Source organism: Neovison vison, chromosome 6, assembly GCF_020171115.1.
Source record: "Neovison vison isolate M4711 chromosome 6, ASM_NN_V1, whole genome shotgun sequence".
NCBI classification, from domain to species: Eukaryota; Metazoa; Chordata; class Mammalia; order Carnivora; family Mustelidae; genus Neogale; species Neogale vison.
Genome location: NC_058096.1, coordinates 46,301,298 through 46,323,593, shown reverse-complemented (window position 1 = coordinate 46,323,593; position 22,296 = coordinate 46,301,298). Strand labels below are relative to the sequence as shown.

At 37.8% G+C, this 22,296-nt stretch overlaps 1 pseudogene; it reads left to right on the top strand.

Annotated features, from left to right (window-relative positions):
• The first annotated feature begins 135 nt into the window (after window positions 1-135).
• LOC122910040 lies at window positions 136-20,782 on the top strand (annotated as a pseudogene).
• The last annotated feature ends 1,514 nt before the right edge of the window (window positions 20,783-22,296 follow it).

The window sequence follows — 22,296 nt, the reverse complement described above, 5'->3', positions numbered from 1 at the left end:
CAAGAAAATATAGAAAGGAGAGTTGAAATAAAATTATGCACATCTCAATTTTGTTTATTGCCTCTCTATTGATTGGAAACTATTGTAAGATCTTTGAAATAAGTGGAATCATTTCAATTTTTAAAATGTGCAACAATGAACAGAGTTGGAAAAATGAAGGACATTGTAGTACATCCTAAATTTATGGGACAGGATCTGTGTAATTTGGAAATTTTATGTTTGGAATGTGGATGTAGGGTAAAGGGAAAAGGATCTTGAAGGGTTTCAGTAATAAAATGAGTTAAATGGCATGTGGAGGATCATGATTTTTCATCAGGGAATAAGCATGCACTGAAACTAAGAAAAAAGAGTAGTAGTGGTAGATTCTTTCTAAAATGAATATATGGAGGTGTAGGAAATAGACTGCAGAGAGTTTGAAATTAGGGTCAGGAATATTAGTAAAAATGTTACTACTATTCAATGTTCTCAAATGAGAACCTATACAAAAACATCAAATCTATATTTTGCATTAAAGGTCCTCCAGATCACACATTTGGGGAAAGTTTTATGCAAAATATAGATTTGAGGTTTCCCTGTAGACATTGATTTAGTGAGTCAATTATTAAGGCTAATAATCTGTATTCTCTTTGAACTCTAAGTGAACCAAACACATGTGACGTGGCTAATCTGTGTGTGAAATGACATTGATATTGGTGGGAAGATGAAGAGGCAGAAGGAAAGTGTTCAGAAGATAGACACAGTGCCTCTCTGACACATTACAGTGTTGGTCAGTGAAGAATAGAATCATCATTTGGCAACTGGGTAGATTTTCATCAAAATTTGATTGAGAACTCAGATGCAGTGGCCAGTTTGTGGGCATCAGTGCTTGTGTACTTTGTAGTTTGAGTCTACTGCAGATCATGAATTGAAAATCATTGGGTAGATTGAAGGCATAGTTATGTATGACCTATCTATTAGAGAATACATAAAGTGAAGAGAATGGTGAATAACTAAACTGACAACGTATACTAAAGTGAAGTGAAGTTATATATCTCCTTTAGATAGCCAAACTGATCCTCCTTTCTACCACATAATTTTGATGCTAGCAAACTCTAACACCCATTGTGGGGCCCAAGAGTGCTATGGTTGGCTTTCCTAGCACCCTGACATCTAGGGTGAGGGGACATGATATAGGTTTGGCAACTCTACATCAGTCACACTAGAGTTGAAATATGGAATGAGGGAGGAAAAGGGACAAGGACAAAAGGTAATCTGAATTGCAAAGACAGCCAAGGCACAATATGAAATTTCCAGCAAATGCACCCTGTACCCACACCAGTGACTCTGTCCATGAGAACAGTGGAATTCTCACATAGCAGTGGTGACAACAGCCCTCATGGAGTCAATGTTGGAATATAATTTTTGCTATTGGTGGATGACCATGCTTGCTTCTGTTCCTGCCCATTTTTTTCTCAGAAGACTCCTTTAATTTCCCAGCATTTCCATGTAAGATTCCATTCCAAAAAATAATTTCTTGTTGAAACTAATAGTTCTGACTGGCAGAGAATAAAGACAAGGAGAGACCAGGAAAGGATACTGAGCAGAATGATCAAGATGGGTGTCATGAACACAAAGAGTGGAAGATAGTCAAGAACGTCAAAGAAAATTATGGTACCAATCACTAAAATAAATGCTCTGGCAGGATAAGGAGTGAACAGGTGTGATTAAGCATGGAAACTGAGAGATGGCTTTAGTGAGACCAATTTCTGTCATGTGATGCAGTAAAGGCCAGAGCATAATGAGCAGTGAGTGGGAAACAACTGCACAACAGTGAGAAGGGAAGCAAGATTAAAATATTCCAAGAATTTGGACAAGAGTTGTTATAAGTCTATTGCGGGTAGACAAATAGAACATTTTTCATTGATATTGCTTTATTAAAATTTTTCAAAAGAGAGAAATGGAGAGAAAGCCATAAAAAGAAGAAAGAAGACCGCATAAGAAGTTTGGGTGGATGAAGATCACAAGATGCAGGAACAGAAATAAGCAGAGAATAATACACGCATGGTTAGTAAGTGTGGGAAAGACAAGCAGAAAAGAAAGATTAAGAATCTATCAGAGGTGACTGGGTGGGTCAGTGGGTTAAGAGGCAGACTTTTGATTTCACTTCAGGTCATGATCTCAGATTCCTGGGATTAAGCCACACATTGGACTATGCACTCAGTGGGGCATCTTCTTGAGGATTCTCTCTCTCTTTCACTTTGCCCTTTTACCTACTTGCACTTTCTCTCTCTCTTTTCCTAAAATAAAGAAATAAATCTTTAAAAGAAAAAAAGAATGTATCAGAGAAAGACTATAGACAACAAAAATGTAAAGGCCCAGTGTTTAGGGACAAATGTTTATTGTAACCCTGGGTGTTGTTTAAAGTTGTCAACAATAGGAATCTTTTCTTTCCTTATTTTATTCCAATTTCCAAATTTATTTTTCTATGGAATATGTGTATGTAACAGATTTTCTGGTAAAATTTTACGTCACAAACTTTGCTCATAAATATATTAGCACTGCCTGAAACGTTTTTAATATTTAAAAGTTGCTTCACATTTTCTATAACAGTGATTAGGACTGACTTTTTCTAGAAATCCTTATGGTTTTACTTGAGAACACCTTTTCTCTACCAGTGTTTTCACAGAATAAAACTGAGGCAGAATGGAGTAGAATACAGGTGATATAAATAACAAAGCTACTAATTTCACATGATAAAGGTATTTTTATTGGGGAAAAAAAAACTCCTTTCTAGGCAATTCCAGATCACTAAATAATGAAAAAATCTCAAATTCAGTTTGTGTGGGTACTTATTAAGGTATAAATGCTGGAAAGAGAAGCGAAGAAGCACCTGCTGCCTGTTTCCTGCTACATGTATATAAATAGTCAATGAAATGCTTGTCAGAAGTGGGAGATAGGATAGAGTTAATACACAATTGGCCTACATTAAATGTCTGAATGAGAAAATGTGATCAGTTAAATGTAATGGAGCTTTTAATCAGAATAAGCAAAAAGATTACTGATGTAGGAATCATTATGAAATGCTATTTAAATGTAGTTTAAATTGTTTAACACTCTAGTTCATGAATACTTATAAATACCTTAGAGATATGTTAAGAAATAATAAAACATTGTTAAAGGAAGTAATTCAGGATTACATCTATGTTGCTTACTAGAGGAGAGTCATTAAGATTTGATATGTAAATTATTCAGTATTTGTTTTCCATTTCTCACCTGGCTTATTGGCTCTTGTAAACCCAATGTAAAATTATTATAAATGTAAGAGTGTATCAAATTTATATATAAAGAATAACAAATTTTATAGTAATCATTTCTGTCTTACCCATATCTTATAAGAAATTGAGAAAATTCTTTTGAAGTGTTAGGTTTTCTAAAGGAGATAAGAAATACAGTAGCACTGAAACAACCACAACATGTGTAGTAACCTCTCGCACACTGATTCACTTTGGAGCTTCCTTTAAGAAGCTCAGGAGAATGTTGTTTATACCAATTTGTTTCAAGCACAAGAGTCAACCCGTTGTACAACTGTGGGCTTTTTGTCAGAATAAGAAGGAATGAAGAACTAAAATTCTCCCAATAGCACCTAAGGCTTCCCTTTAGAACAAAACTAAATTGTTCTTCTGGACAATGTAAACTTGAACATGTGTGAAAAGTCCAGGTAACTTATAGGGCATTATAGACTCTGAAATCATAAACATCAAGTCATCATTGATATTATATTTTATGCCCCTATTTTCCACTATTAATGACACCTCTGACATATTTATACAAATTTTAATATATAAATGTTGATGCTCTGAGTGCTTTGATTAGTATGATCACATCTGAGACAATCATACATGATTTTAATGAGGCCAAAGTTCTGCATTCCCTTCAGGGGAAACTCAAATACAGGTGTCCTTCTCTTGAAAAATGCAGGTCATGTTCCAGAACTACACTGAACTTCCTACTTTCATTTGTAAATAGGTGAGAAATCTTACTTCACAGAGGTACAAAGGACCATAGTAGGAGGTGCCATATAGCAATGCTTCTCAAATATTAATGCCTTTAAATTTCCTAGGAATTTTCCTAAAATGAAGATTCTCTTTTGATTGGTCAGGGAGGATGTCCAAAGTCTTCATTAACAATGTGATGACCTGGACATTTGCCACCTTTAGGGCCTTCCATCCTTGGAGGGCCTAGATGGTCTCAGAGCTAGATCATTGGAGAAGCACATAAAGAAAAGTGGCAAATGTAGCTGGCATCCAAAGAGAAGCAAGAGGAGCCAGATAGGATGAGGAAGTCCAAAATGGTTGGGCTCACATGGGGTCTGGAGGCTAGGTTAGGCCCTTTGTTCTTGTTCCCACTTTTAAGGACAACTAGTGAGATATTTTGAACATGGTGGTAAAGTGTTCATATTTACCTTTCAACATGAAGAGAGAAGTTACATAATGTTCACTCAGAAAATAATGACATTATATGTGTCAAAAGAGTACAATGTACAAATAGCAACATTTTCATTTAGGATCTAAAGAGGAGTAAAAGTGCTTAACCTCCACATGGGACTTGATGGAAGCTAGGGGGAAACAAAGGGCTTATATTTTGGTGGAGTCATAAATCATTTATTGTGTGCTTAGACTTTGCTTGTGAAAGCCAAAGAAAATGGGGGAAATAAACTACATAAATAAAATAGAAGCCCTGTCAAAACTCAGTAGGAGGATGTGTAAACAATATGTGTACCGGAAATTTCAACATAATCCAAATGTGAGTTAAAATTAATTCTTCTCGGGGCACCTGGGTGGCTCAGTGGGTTAAAGCCTCTGCCTTCAACTCTGGTCATGATCCCAGGGTCCTCGGATTGAGCCTTGCATTGGGCTCTCTGCTCAGCAGGGAGCCTGCTTCCTCCTCTCTCTCTCTGCCTCTGCCTACTTGTGATATCTGTCTGTCAAATAAATAATAAAATCTTTAAAAAAATAAATAAATAAAATTAATTCTCTCTTCAATTTTGTGTATTTATCTCTCACCTCATATTGTGGTCCATCTATGCGTACAAAAGTCTATATTGTTGCTTTCAATATTAGAAGTCTTCTCAACTTTACTTATTCTCTTGAAGATATTTATTTATTTATTTAAGAAAGAGAGAAAGAGCACAGAGGAAGCATGAGAGGGAGAAGCAGACACCCCACTGAGCAAGAGCTGGATGCAGGACTCAATCCCAGGACCCTGACATCACGACCTTATCAGAAGACAGATGCTTAACCAACTGAGCCACTCAGGTGCTGCTCAACTTTAGTTATTTTAAATGGTGGGCCAGTGTATCTCACTATAGTCATGTGCATTTTCCCAATGATGAATTTTGATGAACATATTTTTGTGTCTCTGTTTGATATCTGCATATCTTGTTTACAGAAGTGTCTACTGAAATATTTTCTATTTCTAAATTGAGATATATTTCTTATTTTTTAGCTTTGAGATTCTTCTTATATTCTGCTTATGAGGCTCTTATCAGATACATGATTTGCAAATATTTATTCAAGGACCTTGATCTTCTTTCCCTGCCATAAGCTATCACATTTATTCTTTATGAAGCAGCAACTGTAGACCTATTGGAAGACACTTGTGTACCAGAAGTTGAGAAATATATTCAACAAAATTCAAGGCTCTTATATCTAGGTGAAATTTCTAGCAATCCAGCAATGGGTCATGGGGAGACATCTCTTCTAAGGTAAAGGATAAGTTGCTGCATCTGGCCCTCTTACAGCCAAGAGAAAGGTAAAACACCTTTTGGGGTCTGTGGATTTGGATCCAATGTCATCTTCATTTGGGTGTATTATACCAACCCACTTACCAAGTGTCCAGGAAAGCTATTAGTTTTAAGTGTGACTATGAACAGGAGAAGGATTTACAAAGGTGTAAACAGCTGTACAAGGTGCTCTACTCCTTGGGTCACATGATCCACCAAAACTAATGGTAGTTCAAGGCATAGTGGGAGATAAGGACACTTTTGGGGGACTTAGGCAGGTCTCTGTAGGCAAATCACAGCACAGGTCCCTAGGTTTAGAACTCAGCCATGCTATCACTACAGACAATTACTCTCCATTTGAAAACCAGCAAGATGGAACTAGAAAAAACTAGAACTGGAAGGATGGATTTATCATTAACTGAAATGGGTAAGAGGGTGGTTTGAGGAGTAGCTTTGACAAAGAAAATCAAAGTTCCTATTCATATAGGTCTTTGTCTTCTCCTCCTTCCTAGTCTTCTTGCATATCTATTCTCATTCATTTTACTGCTCCAACTTTTCTTTTCCTTCCTTCTGCCCATGACTTTAAAGCCTGAGAACTACTGGCATTCATTGAGCATCAGTGAATCCTGTGTGTCACTCAAGGCCAAAGAGGTTGTTGTCCTCTGGGAACATCTTTCTATATCACTTTTTATTTCAGAGAATAATTACTGAAAGGGATTTTTGTTAAAGATTTATAATGCAAACAACAAGCAGTCATTGATATTTGTGTTGCAGATTTATTTGATGTAGTCACAAAGTGCATAAGTTTCACACTAAATGAGCAGTTCATGGAGAAATTTGTTGATCTTAGAAACCATAGTAGAGGGATTGATCTGCTTCAAACCTATGAGTACATTGATCTCAGCAGTACAGTTGGGGGAAAAAGGAAATAAATATGCTGGTTGTTGATCTTTGTTATTGACCCGGATGAGTCAGTACATTGCCTCAGCTTGGAATAAGTGGTATCCCAGTAAAATCTGTTCTGTTGGTAATATACTTTAAAGTTAGATAATAACTTACCAAATTGGAAATATGAAGTTGAGAGAAGCATCAAACATTGGATGAAGAATATACACATCCCCAAAATATGTCATTACTGGGCCATTTTAAAGAGTAAATTTTTATTTTATTTTAACTTACAAAGAAATTTTACTTTCTGTTCTTTTTTTTTTTTTTAATTTATTTTCAGTGTGACAGTATTCATTGTTTTTGCACCACACCCAGTGCTGCATGCAATCCATGCCCTCTCCAATACCCACCACCTGGTTCCCCCAACCTCCCACCCCCAGCCCCTTCAAACCCCTCAGATTGTTTTTCAGAGTCCATAGTCTCTCATGGTTCACCTCCCATTCCAATTTCCCCCTTCTCCCTACTCCTCTCTAACTCCCCTTGTCCTCCATGCTATTTGTTATGCTCCACAAATAAGTGAAACCATATGATAATTGACTCTCTCTGCTTGACTTATTTCACTCAGTATAATCTCTTCCAGTCCCATCCATGTTGCTACAAAAGTTGGGTATTCATCCTTTCTGATGGAGGCATAATACTCCATAATGTATTTGGACCACATCTTCCTTATCCATTCCTCCGTTGAAGGGCATCTTGGTTCTTTCCACAGTTTGGCAACTGTGGCCATTGCTGCTATAAACATTGGGGTACAGATGGCCCTGCTTTTCACGACATCTGTATCTTTGGGGTAAATACCCAGGAATGCAATGGCAGGGTCATAGGGAAGCTCTATTTTTAATTTCTTGAGGAATCTCCACACTGTTCTCCAAAGAGGCTGCACCAACTTGCATTCCCACCAACTGTGTAAGAGGGTTCCCCTTTCTCCACATCCCCTCCAACACATGTTGTTTCCTGTCTTGCTAATTTTGGCCATTCTAAGTGGTGTAAGGTGGTATCTTAAGGTGGTTTTAATTTGAGTCTCCCTGATGGCCAGTGATGATGAACATTTTTTCATGTGTCTAATAGCCATTTGTATGTCTTCATTGGAGAAGTGTCTATTCATATCTTCTGCTCATTTTTTGATATGCTTGTCTGTTTTGTGTGTGTTGAGTTTGAAGAGTTCTTTATAGATCCTGGATATCAACCTTTTGTCTGTTGATAACAAGTAAATGGATCATGATCAGCAACTCATGAATCTTCTCTTCATATTCTTTTCTCCCCCCTATTAGAACAGTGCACCTTGTAATAAGGTTTTTTCCCCTCCTCCCATCCCTCAGCGGCATCCAGGAAAAATAGTCAATTGAAGTTTGTGCCCATGAATTATTAAGATATTTCCAACTTCTCTGAGGTAAAGAGATTTATGTGATGAAACTAATAGCTTTGTTTTTAATTTTTAATTAACATATAATGCATTATTTGCTTCAGGAGTACAGTTCTGTGAATCAACAGTCTTACATGAATCCCAGCACTCACCATAGCACATACCTTCCCCAATATCCATAATCCAGCCACCCCATCCCTCTCCCACCACCATCCCCAGAAATCCTCACTTTGTTTCCTCAGATTAAGAGTCTCATGATTTTTCTCCCTCCCCAGTCACATCTTATTTCATTTTTCCCCCCCTTCACCCTAGGACCCCTACCTTGCCTCTCAAATTCTGCACATCAGAAAGATCATGTGATAATTGTCTTTCTCTGATTGACTTATTTGGCTTAGCATAGTACTCTCTAGTTCCATCCAGAACGTTGCAAAAGGCAAGATTTTGTGGGGTTTTTAATGACTGCATATTATTCCATTTTATACACACACACACACACACACACACACACCACATCTTTATACATTCATCTGTTGATCTACACCTAGGTTCTTTTCATAGTTTTGCTGTTGTGGACATTGCTGCTATTATCATTCCTGTGCACATGCCCCTTCAGTTCACTACATTTCAATCTTTAGGGTAAACAGCCAGTACTGTGATTGCTGGACAGTGAGGTAGCTCTATTTTCAACTTTTTCATGAATCTTCACTCTGTTTTCCAGAGTGGCTGCATCAGCTTGCATTGCCACCAACAGTGTAAAAAGGTTCCCCTTTCCCTGCATCTTTGCCAACATCTGTCATTTCTTGACTTGTTAATTTTAACCATTCTGACTGGTGAGAGGTGGTATCTCATTGTGGTTTTGCTTTGTAGTTCCCTGATGCTGACCACTGTTGAGCACATTTTCATGTATCTCTTGGCCATTTTGGATGTCTTCTTTGCCGAAATATCTGTTCATGTTTTCTGCCCATTTCTTGATTGGATTATTTGTTCTTCAGGTGTTGAATTTGATAAGTCCTTTATAGATTTTGGATACTAACCTTTTGTCTGATATGTCATTTGCAAATATCTTTCCCCATTCTGCCAGTTGTCCTTTGGTTTTGTTTACTGTTTCCTTTGCTGTGCAAAAGCTTTTGATCTTTTTTTTTAATTTATTTTTTATTTATTTTCAGCATAACAGTATTCATTATTTTTTCATCACACCCAGTGCTCCATGCAATCCACGCCCTCTACAATACCCACAACCTGGTACCCCAACCTCCCACCCACCTGCCAATTCAAACTCCTCAGATTGTTTTTCAGAGTCCATAGTCTCTCATGGTTCACCTCCCCCTCCAATTTCCCATAACTCCCTTCTCCTCTCTAACTCCCCATGTCCTCCATGCAGTTTGTTATGCTCCACAAATAAGTGAAACCATATGATAATTGACTCTCTGCTTGACTTATTTCACTCAGCATAATCTCTTCCAGTCCCGTCCATGTTGCTACAAATGTTGGGTATTCATCCTTTCTGATGGAGGCATAATATTCCATAGTGTATATTTATAGCAACAATGGCCACAGTTGCCAAACTGTGGAAAGAACCAAGATGCCCTTCAAAGGACAAATGGATAAGGAAATGCTTTTGAACTTGATGAGGTCCCAATAGTTCATTTTTGCCTTTTCTTACCTTGCCTTTGGCAATGTTTCTAGGAAGACGTTGCTGCAGCGGAGGTCAAAGAGGTTGCTTCCTGTGTTCTCCTCAAAGATTTTAATGGATTCCTGTCTCACATTGAGTCCTTCATCCATTTTTTAGTCTATTTTTGTGTGTGATATAAGGAAATGGTCCAGTTTCATAATTCTGCATGTGGCTATCCAATTTTCCCAAGACCATTTGTTGAAGAGGCTGCCTTTTTTCCATTGGATATTCATTCTGGCTTTGTCAAAGATTAGTTGACCATAGAGTTGATGGTCTAATTCTGGACTCTTTATTCTGTTCCATTGATCTCTGTGTCTATTTTTATGCCAGTAGCATACTGTTTTGATGATGACAGCTTTGTAATAGAGTGTGAAGTATGAATTGTGATACCATCAATGTTGGCTTTCTTTTTCAACATTCCTCTGGCTATTTGGGGTCTTTTCTGGTTCCATATAAATTTTAGATTATTCATTCCATTTCTTTGGGGGAGAAAAGGTGGTATTTTGATAGGGATTGCATTACATGTGTAGATTGCTTTAGGTACCATGGACTTTTTCACAATATTTGTTCTTGCAATCCATGAGCATGGAATGTTTTTCCAGAAATTGTGTCTCGCTCAATTTCTTTAATGAGTAATCTATAGAACAAGAAAGGTCTCAAGTACACAACCTAACCCTACACCTGAAGGAGCTGAAGAATAAATAGCAAAGAAAGCCCAAATCCTGAAGGACCTGGAGAAAGAACAGCAAAGAAAGTCTAAACCCAACAGCAAAGAAGGCCTCAACCTAAACCAGAAGTAATTAAGATCAGAGTAGAAATCAAGGAAATAGAAACCAAAAGAACAATAGAACAAATCAACGAAACTAGGAGCCGGTTCTTTGAAGGAATTAATAAGATTGATAAACTCCTGGCCAGACCTATCAAAAAGAAAAGAGAAAGGACCCAAATAAATAAATAAATAAAGTAATGAAATAAATAAATAAATAAATAAAGTCATGAATGAAAAAGGAGAGAGCATAAGCTTTTGATTTTGATGAAGTCCCAAAAGTTTATTTTCGCTTTTGTTTCCTTTGCCTTTGGAGACATATCTTGAAAGAAGTTGCTGTGGCTGATATCAAAGAGATTACTGCCTATGTTCTCCTCTAGGATTCTGATGGATTCCTGTCTCACGTTGAGGTCTTTTATCCATTTTGAGTTTTTCTTTGTGTACTTTGTTCATCAAAATCAAAAACTTCTGCACAGCAAAGGAAATAGTCAAAAAAACAAAGAGGCAACCCACGGAATGGGAGAAGATATTTGCAAATGACAGTACAGACAAATGGTTGATATCCAGGATCTATAATGAACTCCTCAAACTCAACACACATGAAACAGGCAAACACATCAAAAAATGGGCAGAAGTTATGAACAGACACTTCTCCAATCAAGACATACAAATGGCTATCAGACACATGAAAAAATGCTCATCATCATTAGCCCTCAGGGAGATTCAAATTAAAACCACATTGATATATCACCTTACACCAGTTAGAATGGCCAAAATTAACAAAACAGGAAACAACATGTGTTGGAGGGGATGTGGAGAAAGGGGAACCCTCTTCCACTGTTGGTGGGAATGCAAGTTGGTGCAGCCTATTTGGAGAACAGTGTGGAGATTCCTCAAGAAATTAAAAATAGAGCTTCCCTATGACCCTGCCATTGCACTCCTGGGTATTTACCCCAAAGATACAGATGTCGTGAAAAGAAGGGCCATCTGTACCCCAATGTTTATAGCAGCAATGGCCACGGTCGCCAAACTGGAAAGAACCAAGATGCCCTTCAACAGATGAATGGATAAGGAAGATGTGGTCCATATACACTATGGAGTATTATGCCTCCATCAGAAAGGATGAATACCCAACTTTTGTAGCAACATGGACGGGACTGGAAGAAATTATGCTGAGTGAAATAAGTCAAGCGGAGAGAGTCAATTATCATATGGTTTCACTTATTTGTGGAGCATAACAAATAGCATGGAGGACAAGGGGCATTAGAGAGGAGTAGGGAATTTGGGTAAATTGGAAGGGGAGGTGAACCATGAGAGACTATGGACTCTGAAAAACAATCTGAGGGGTTTGAAGTGGCGGGGGGGTGGGAGGTTGGGGTATTAGGTGGTGGGTATTATAGAGGGCACGGCTTGCATGGAGCACTGGGTGTGGTGAAAAAGTAATGAATACTGTTTTTCTGAAAATAAATAAATTGAAAAAAAAAAGAAAAAGGAGAGAGCACAACCAACAGCAAAGAAATATAAACAATTATAAGAGCATATTATGAGCAACTATACACCAGAAAATTTGACAATCTGGAAGAAATGGATGCATACCTAGAGACATATAAACTACCAAAACTGAACTAGAAAGAAACAGAAAACCTGAACAGACCCATAACCAGGAAGAAGATGGAAGCAGTCAACAAAAATCTCCCAATAAACAAGAGACCAGGGCCAGACGGTTTCCTAAGGGAATTCTACCAAAGATTTAAAGAAGAATTAAAAGCTATTATCCTGAGTCTGTTCCAAACAATAGAAATTGAAGGGAAACTTCAAAACTCATTTTATGAGGCCAGCACTACGTTGATCCCAAAACCAGACAAAGACCCCTCCAAAAAGGAGAATTGCAGACCAATATCCTTGAGGAACACTGATGTGAAAATTCTCACCAAAACTCTATCCAATAGGATCCAGCAGCACATTTAAAGGATTATTCACCACGACCAAGTGGAATTTACTCCTGGACTGCAAGTTTGGTTCAACATCCATTATATCAGTGTGATATAATACATTAACAAAAGAAAGAACAAGAATCATATGATCCTCTCAGTAGATGCTGAAAAATATTTGACAAAGTACAACATTCTTTCTTGATCAAAACTATTCACAATGCAGGAATATGGGGTACATACCTCAATTTCATCAAAGTCATCTTTGAAAACCCACAGTGAATATCATTCTCAATGGGGAAATACTGAGAGTTTTTCCCCTAAGGACAGGAACACAGCAGGACTGTCCACTATCACTACTGCTACTCCCAATAGTACTGGAAGTCCTAGTTCAGCAATCAGACAACAAAAAGAAATAAAAGGCATCTGAGTCAGCAAATAATAAGTCGAACTCTCACTCTTTGCAGATGATGTGATACTTCAATGTGGAAAACCCAAAAACAACACTCCAAAGTGCTAGAATTCATACAGGAATTCAGTAAAAAGGGTCAAGATATAAAATCAATGCACAGCAATCAGTTGCATTTCTATACACCAACAGGAAGATGGAAGAAAGAGAAATTAAGGAATCAATCCCATTTACAATTGCACCTAAAGCTATAGGGTACCTAGGAATAAACTTACCTAAAGAGGCAAAAAAATCTTTACTTATATAGGAAATTTAGATAAATAGTAAATTACTGGATTTGAGATAAACATTTCAGTAATCTGAGTTCAGATAGGGATATCTGAAATATGTTGATTTAAAGCTCTATGTGAGTCAAAGTTCAGGGCTATGAAAAATGTTAATCCAGTCTTATGCAGTATTAACAAAAGTATAGATATCAAAATAATGAATATATTTATTAGGAGCATTCTGTTCTTTGATGGTCAGACTACCTAGGAAATATTGTTTTCATATTTGGACCTAATATACAGGCCGCAGAGACTTTCTGGAGCTTATGCATAGAATGACCATGTCGCGAGAAGGAGTATTGAATAAATATGGCAAATAAAGTTGTCCCTTGAATAATGTAAAACTTAGGAGAACTGTCTCTTTCACTTAGTCAAAAATCCATGTGTAGCTTTTAACTCCCCCAAAGCATAACTACGAACAGCCCACTGTTGATCAGAAGACTTGCCAAAATTAACAAAACAGGAAACAACATGTGTTGGAGAGGATGTGGAGAAAGGGGAACCCTCTTACACTGTTGGTGGGAATGCAAGTTGGTGCAGCCTCTTTGGAGAACAGTGTGGAGATTCCTCAAGAAATTAAAAATAGAGCTTCCCTACAACCCTGCAATTGCACTCCTGGGTATTTACCCCAAAGATACAGATGTCGTGAAAAGAAGGGCCATCTGTACCCCAATGTTTATAGCAGCAATGGCCACAGTCGCCAAACTATGGAAAGAACCAAGATGCCCTTCAACGGATGAATGGATAAGGAAGATGTGGTCCATATACACTATGGAGTATTATGCCTCCATCAGAAAGGACGAATATCCAACTTTTGTAGCAACATGGACGGGACTGGAAGAGATTATGCTGAGTGAAATCAGTCAAGCAGAGAGAGTCAATTATCATATGGTTTCAATCATTTGTGGAGCATAACCAATAGCATGGAGGACAAGGGGCGTTAGAGAGTAGTAGGGAATTTGGGTAAATTGGAAGGGGAGGTGAACCATGAGAGACTATGGACTCTGAAAAACAGTCTGAGGGGTTTGAAGTGGCGGGGGGGTGGGAGGTTGGGGTACCAGGTGGTGGGTATTATAGAGGGCACAGCTTGCATGGAGCACTGGGTGTGGTGAAAAAATAATGAATACTGTTTTTCTGAAAATAAATAAATTGGGAAAAAAAAAAAAAGAAGACTTACCAATAACATAAAATGGTCAATTGAGACTTATTTTGTATATTATAATTATTATATGCTGTATTCTTACGTAAAGTAAGTTAGAGAAAAAAGAAATCCTTACAAAATTCATAAGGAATCCTTATGAAAAAGAAATCCTTATGAAAATCATAAGGAATAGAATATACATTTACATCAGCAATGGCCACAGTCGCCAAACTATGGAAAGAACCAAGATGCCCTTCAACTGATGAATGGATAAGGAAGATGTGGTCCATATACACTATGGAGTATTATGCCTCCATCAGAAAGGATGAATACCCAACTTTTGTAGCAACATGGACGGGACTGGAAGAGATTATGCTGAGTGAAATAAGTCAAGCAGAGAGAGTCAATTATCATATGGTTTCACTTATTTGTGGAGCATAACAAATAGCATGGAGGACAAGGGGCGTTAGAGAGGAGTAGGGAATTTGGGTAAATTGGAAGGGGAGGTGAACCATGAGAGACTATGGACTCTGAAAAACAATCTGAGGGGTTTGAAGTGGCGGGGGGGTGGGAGGTTGGGGTACCAGGTGGTGGGTATTATAGAGGGCACAGCTTGCATGGAGCACTGGGTGTGGTGAAAAAATAATGAATAATGTTTTCCTGAAAATAAATAAGTTGGAAAAAAAATAAATTTTAAAAAATATACATTTACAGTACTGTTTTTTTTTCCAACTTATTTATTTTCAGAAAAACATTATTCATTATTTTTTCACCACACCCAGTGCTCCATGCAAGCTGTGCCCTCTATAATACCCACCACCTGGTACCCCAACCTCCCACCCCCCCGCCACTTCAAACCCCTCAGATTGTTTTTCAGAGTCCATAGTCAGCCTGTACACTTAAACCATGTTATTCAAGGTATTCAATTTTGTATTCCAAATATATAGGAAAAAGTTTATTATTGACAGAGTTTGAAGGGAAACTGGAGAAAAGACTTGTGTAGTTCCAAAAAATAAAACGAGCCCTAGAAAGTTGAATTTGGTTTAACGTTGATATTAAGACATTTCCAATAATTAAAATAATGTAAAAATGGGAGTTGTTGGTTTGTAAAGTCATCAGCTATCATCCCATGTTGTTGAGATATTTATGGTAATTAAAGCTACCATTTATTGAGTGCTGAGATCCTCTGTTTTATGCTTTATGTATATTCTTTCAATAAGTCTTTTACAATCACCATTCATTTACTTTTTATTCCTGTCTTGAAAACCTATAAGGATATAGACTTATTTGTATGTGGAGCCAAAAGGTTTTGCTTCAAATGCTGGATCTACCATTTACTGTGCTATCTTGTACAAGTTATTTGTACTTCTTGCCTCATTCCCTTCATTTATAAAATTTATAAATCCTTCATAGGGCTTTAGGGAGGATTAATACACAGAGCATGTGCAGAACAGTGCCTGACAGAGTGAGCCTCGGTAATTGTTAACTGTTAGTATCCTTTTACTTTTATCAGATAGCATCTGTTTGAACAAAGTGCTTTAAAGAAGAATCCCTGGGGTGCCTGGGTGGCTCAGTGGGTTAAAGCCTCTGCCTTTGTCTCAGATCATGATCCCAGGGTCCTGGGATCGATCCCTGCATGGTGCTCTCTGCTCAGCAGGGAGCCTGCTTTCTCCTCTCTCTCTCTGCCTGCCTCTCTGCCTACCCGTAATTTCTGTCAAATACATGAATAAAATCCTTTAAAAAACAAAGAAGAATCCCCAATATTAATGTATTACTTTCTCACTATTTTTAAAAAAAGATTCTAAAATTTATTTTAGAGAGAGAGAGAAGGAGAGCGATAACATAAGCAGGGGGAGGGGCAGAGGGAGAAAGAGAGAGAATTCTTTTGTTTTTAATCAAATTCTTATTTTTTTTATAAACATATAATGTATTTTTAGCCCCAGGGGTACAGGTCTGTGAATCACCAGGTTTACACACTTCACAGCACTCACCATATCTTCCCCAATGTCCAGAACCCCACCACCCTCTCCCGAACCCCCTCCCCCCAGCAACCATCAGTTTGTTTTGTGAGATTGTCTCTTATGGTTTATCTCCCTCCCGAGTCCATCTTCTTTCATTTATTCTTCTCCTACCCCCTTAGCCCCCCATGTTGCATCTCCACTTCCTCATATCAGGGAGATCATATGATAGTTGTCTTTCTTTGATTGACTTATTTTGCTGAGCATAATATACTCTAGTTCCAACCACATCATCGTAAATGGCAAGATTTCATTTCTTTTGATGGCTGTATAGTATTCCTCTGTGTGTGTGTGTGTGTGTGTGTGTGTGTGTGTGTATACCATCTCTTCTTTATCCATTCATCTGTTGGTGGACATCTAGGTTCTTTCCATAATTTGCCTATTTTGGATATTGCTGCTATAAACATTCCGGTGCATGTGCCCCTTCGGATCACTACATTTTATATCTTTAGGGTAAATACCCAGTAGTGCAATTGCTGCGTTGTAAGGTAGCTCTATTTTCAGCCTTTAGAGGAACCTCCATGCTATTTTCCAGAATGGTTGAACCAGCTTGCATTCCCACCAACAGTGTAGGAGGGTTCCCCTTTCTCTGCATCCTCGCCAGCATCTGTCATTTCCCGGCTTGTTAATTTTAGCGATTCTGACTGGTGTGAGGTGGTATCTCATTGTGGTTTTGATTTGTATTTCCCTGGTGGTGAGTGATGTGGAGAACTTTTTAATGTGTCTGTTGGCCATCTGGATATCTTCTTTGCAGAAATGTCTGGTCATGTCCTCTGCCCATTTCTTGATTGGACTATATCTTCTTTGGGCATTGAGTTTGCTAAGCTCTTTATATATTTTGGATACTAGCCCTTTATCTGATATGTCATTTGCAAATATCTTCTCGCATTCTGTCAGTTGTCTTTTGGTTATGTTAACTGTTTTCTTTGCTGTGCAAAAGCTTTTGATCTTGATGAAATCCCAATATTTCATTTTTGCCCTTGCTTCCCTTGCCTTTGGCGATGTTCGTAGGAAGAAATTGCTGAGGTCGAAGAGGTTGCTGCTGTGTTCTCCTCAAGGATTTTGATGGATTCTTTTCTCACAATGAGGTCCTTCATCCATTTTGAGTCTATTTTTGTGTGTGGTGTAAGGAAATGGTCCAATTTCATTTTCCTGCATGTGGCTGTTGAATTTTCCCAACACCATTTGTTGAAGAGGCTGTCTTTTTTCCATTGGACATTCTTTCCTGCTTTGTCAAAGATTAGTTGACCATAGAGTTGAGGGTTTATTTCTGGGCTCTCTATTCTGTTCCATTGATCTATGTGTCTGTTTTTGTGCCAGTACCATACTGTCTTGATGATGAAAGCTTTGTAATAGAGCTTGAAGTCCAAAATTGTGATGCCACCAATTTTGGCTTTCTTTTTCAATAATCCCTTTGGCTATTCGAGGTCTTTTCTGGTTCCATTTAAATTTTAGGATGATTTGTTCCATTTCTTTGAAAAAAAAATCAATGGTATTTTGATAGGGACTGCATTAAATGTGTAGATTGCTTTAGGTAGCATAGACATTTTCACAATATTTGTTCTTCCAATCCAGGAGCATGGAAAATTTTTTCCATTTCTTTGTGTCTTCCTCAATTTCTTTCATGAGTACTTTATAGTTTTCTGAGTATAGATTCTTTGCCTCTTTGGTTAGGTTTATTCCTAGGTATCTTGTGGTTTTGAGTGCAATTATAAATGGGATTGACTCCTTAATTTCTCTTTCTTCTGTCTTGTTGTTGGTGTAGAGAAATGCAACTGATTTCTGTGCATTGATTTTATATCTTGATACTTTACTGAGTTCCTGTATAAGTTCTAGCAGTTTTGGAGTGGAGTCTTTTGGGGTTTTCCGCATATATAAACTCATATCATCTGCAAAGAGTTATAGTTTGACTTCTTCTTTGCCAATTTGGATGCCTTCAATTTCTTTTTGTTGTCTGATTGCTGAGATTAGGACTTCTAGTACTATGTTGAAAAGCAGTGGTGATAATGGACATCCCTTTTATGTTCCTCACCTTAGCGGAAAAGCTTTGAGTTTTTCTCCATTGAGAATGATATTTGTGGTGGGTTTTTCATAGATGGCTTTGATAATATTGAGGTATGTGTCTTCTATCCCTACACATTAAAGAGTTTTGATCAGAAAGAGATGCTGTACTTTTTCAAATGCATTTTTAGCATCTGTTGAGAGTATCATATGGTTCTTGTTCTTTCTTTTATTTATTTTTTTAAAGATTTTATTTATTTATTTGACTGATGGAGATCACAAGTAGGCAGAGAAGCAGGCAGAGAGAGTGGAGGAAGCAGGCTCCCTGCTCAACAGAGAGCCCGACATGGGGCTCAATCCCAGGACTCTGGGATCACGACCTGAGCCGAAGGCAGAGGCTTTAACCCACTGAGCCACCCAGGCATCCCTCTTCTTTCTTTTATTAATCTATTGTATCACATTGGTTAAGAGAGAGACTCTTAAGCAGGCTCCTTGCTGAGCATGGAACCCAGCACAGGACTCTTTCTCAGGACCCTGAGATCACCACCTGAGCAGAAACCAAGAGTGAGATGCTCAACCAACTGCACCATCAAGGAGCCCTTCCTTTTTGAGAAAAGATCACTTTTTGAGAAAAGATCTAATTAGCCCATGAAACTGTCATTGTGAAAAAACTGTCTGAAATTGTGGTAATATATCTTTTTTTTCCCATTTTTCAAAATCAGATCTTTGACCCTTTTCAAAATCAGATCTTCAGTCTTGCCAGTTCCTTTCACCTTTTTTGTCTAGATTTGATGTGCTTTGGAGCTGTGATTGGATCTTATGCTTGCATTTGCCAGAGTTTTTATACCACCATTGCCACAGGAATTCTCCATCTCCTTGCAGGTTAGTCTTGTCATTATACATAACTTTTATCTTCTTCCTGTTTCTGTAGAGACAGAGTTATCATTCTTTTTTTTTTAATTTTTTTTCTTTTCAGTGTAACAGTATTCATTGTTTTTGCACCATACTCAGTGCTCCATGCAATCCGTGGCCTCCCTATTACCCACCACTTGGTTCCCACAACCTCTCACCCCCGACCCCTTCAAAACCCTCAGATTGTTTTTCAGAGTCCATAGTGTCTCATGGTTCACCTCCCCTCCCAATTTCCCTCAACTCCCTTCTCCTCTCCATTTCCCCTTGTCCTCTATGTTATTTGTTATAATTCTTAAACAATCCCATATTGTTGCCCTGTCATGTTGCCTGAAATCTCCTACTATGCTCTTTTTTTTCCACTGTATTTATTTTCAGAAAAACAGTATTCATTATTTTTTCACCACACCCAGTGCTCCATGCAATCCATGCCCTCTATAATACCCACCACCTGGTACCCCAACCTCCCACCCCCCCGCCACTCCAAACCCCTCAGATTGTTTTTCAGAGTCCATAGTCTCTCATGGTTCACCTCCCCTTCCAATTTACCCCAACTCCTTTCTCCTCTCTAATTCCCATTGTCCTCCATGCTATTTGTTATGCTCCACAAATAAGTGAAACCATATGATAATTGACTCTCTCTGCTTGACTTATTTCACTCAGCATAATCTCTTCCAGTCCCGTCCATGTTGCTACAAAAGTTGGGTATTCATCCTTTCTGATGGAGGCATAATACTCCATAGTGTATATGGACCACATCTTCCTTATCCATTCATCCGTTGAAGGGCATCTTGGTTCTTTCCATAGTTTGGTGACTGTGCTCTTATTTAGTTAAGTTTTGTTTTCCTCCAAGGTCTGTGTACACTGGGCTCACTGAGTTATGTTGCTGGAACTGAGCTACTCCACCAGAAGCTAGAGCTGCCTGAGAATGTGTCTGGTGAATCTGGATGGTTCTTCTGCCTGGCTTGTGTCTCAGTTCCCTTACAGTTCATGGCTTCTGATCTCTTCATCTGGGTTGCTCATACCAATAGGAAAGAGTAAACCTTAATGAAAGCATTTCATGTGGAATGGGTGAGAAGCTGCCTGCTTTGCAATTGCCATTTTGTTATTTCTCAATATTAATATTTCCCCTTGTCTCCCCCCCTGCATTGTTTTTAATTTTTTTTCTTTGTGGATATTCCATTTTATCCTGAAAATCCATTCTATTTATTCAGACATTTGTTTCTTAATACCACTAAAACTTATATGGATTATTCTGAATTTGAGCCCATCTTTTAAACAAACTAATCTGGGTTTAGAGTCCAGACAGCAAGAAATGGGTAAACACTTGCCACACATTTGTGAAAGAAAACTGATAGTGGGAAATTTATCCAAACACATCTACTGAAGTCTGTTAGACTTTTCAGTAAATAACTATCTGTTGAACTAGAAACCCTTTAGTGTCTCTGAGAAACCTCTCATTTTTGTCAGAACCTATGGTCGCTTTGCCATTGTAGATAGCCAGTCAGCCAGAGCATTAATGCTCTTTTCAAAGACTTAAGTGATATAAAATAAGGAGCTTATCTAAGATCCTTTTCCCCAAATATGTGCATACAGCTTTATTCAAAGTGAAGTATGGCAGCTGTCTAACCAAACTGTGTCTGTCTACAAGAATGGAAGCTAAAAATAGTGTTTACTTGAAATTTTAACTTTGTAAACTGTAAGAATTCCAATTCAGCCAGACAAGAGGATTAATCTTATTTTAATTTACTTTTTTTAAAAGCTCTCCTTAATGTCAGTAGGATTTTTAGTACAACCAAACCATTTTGGATTTTGTTCCTTGCCTCCTCACAGATCAGGCTTATTAAGAGTGCTTTCTTTCTAACACTACTGTGGGATCACAGAGTAAAATTTTCCAACTCCTATCTTATTTAATCTAGCTCAGTACCATGAAGAAGTTTCCTCCATAATGACCCACTGGAGCTTAGAAAACCTACCACAAGACCTAAAGCTTTGGGTGCTCATTGATTTACAACTAAGGTTTTTATTTCTTGTGGTGAAATAAAGTGCCTTCCTTATCTAAATCTCTTCCTGGTGTGTATCAACATTATTTAACATTTTCTAATTCAGTCATTTTTAAATAAATATGTCTATAAATATTGAACTTTAAAAAAATCTTATTTATTTATTCCATTACTGTAGACTTGACAGGTTTTTAAAATGTAACTTAGTAACTTATTATAATATCCTAAATCTGTCCTTTTTAAAAATAAAATTAAAAAATGAGAAGAAACTCAATTGTGTGTCATGTTTGAGTTGATTTAAATGTCAATATTTTAGGATAAAGAAGTACAGGATTCTGAGCAAGTATCTCTGTGGTTCTTCAGAAAATGCCTTGTTTCTGGCGTCTCTGTTTTGTGTTCCAAAAAATATGGGAACTCCTTGCCCCATTAGGAAATAAGAGCCTCTTTATCCATTATGTTTCAGAGTTTTAAAAACATGTTTTCAGTGTATTTTTGTGACCCTGTGTGTCCTGTTTAATGTGGCTAGATTTTAAAAAAGTCATATAAAGGCTGTGGGTATTTGTGTTCTATAGCACAGAAATAATCAAGTCTGCTTCTGACTTACAGTAGAGCCAGTACTACTCTGCAGCTGATTATTGCCTATGCAGTTGCTGGTTACTCACTTTTCTACCTCTTCCTCACTCCTCAAGTATCATGCCTTTCATCACCTTCCGTAGAAGGCAGAAAACCTAAACAAAGATGCAAAGCATTTGACATGGGGTTTTAAAATTATTGACTAACATAGCATTTTTGTATTAGGAAGTTATTTATTTAGGACAATGTCCCTGCCTCTTGTCAGCCCAAAGCTGTCTGTGAATGTCAGTCCAACATCAGCTTTTAATATGCACTGTGGAAGTCAGGTACTATTGGACCTTGTGAGTTACAGCCTCACTGGTAGCATCCTGAAGCATGGAATGCTGGCACCATAAGCCCTGGTGTTGAATATATGTTGTGGTTGATATTTCTTTCTTTTTTTTTTTTTAAGATTATTTATTTATTTATTTGACAGACA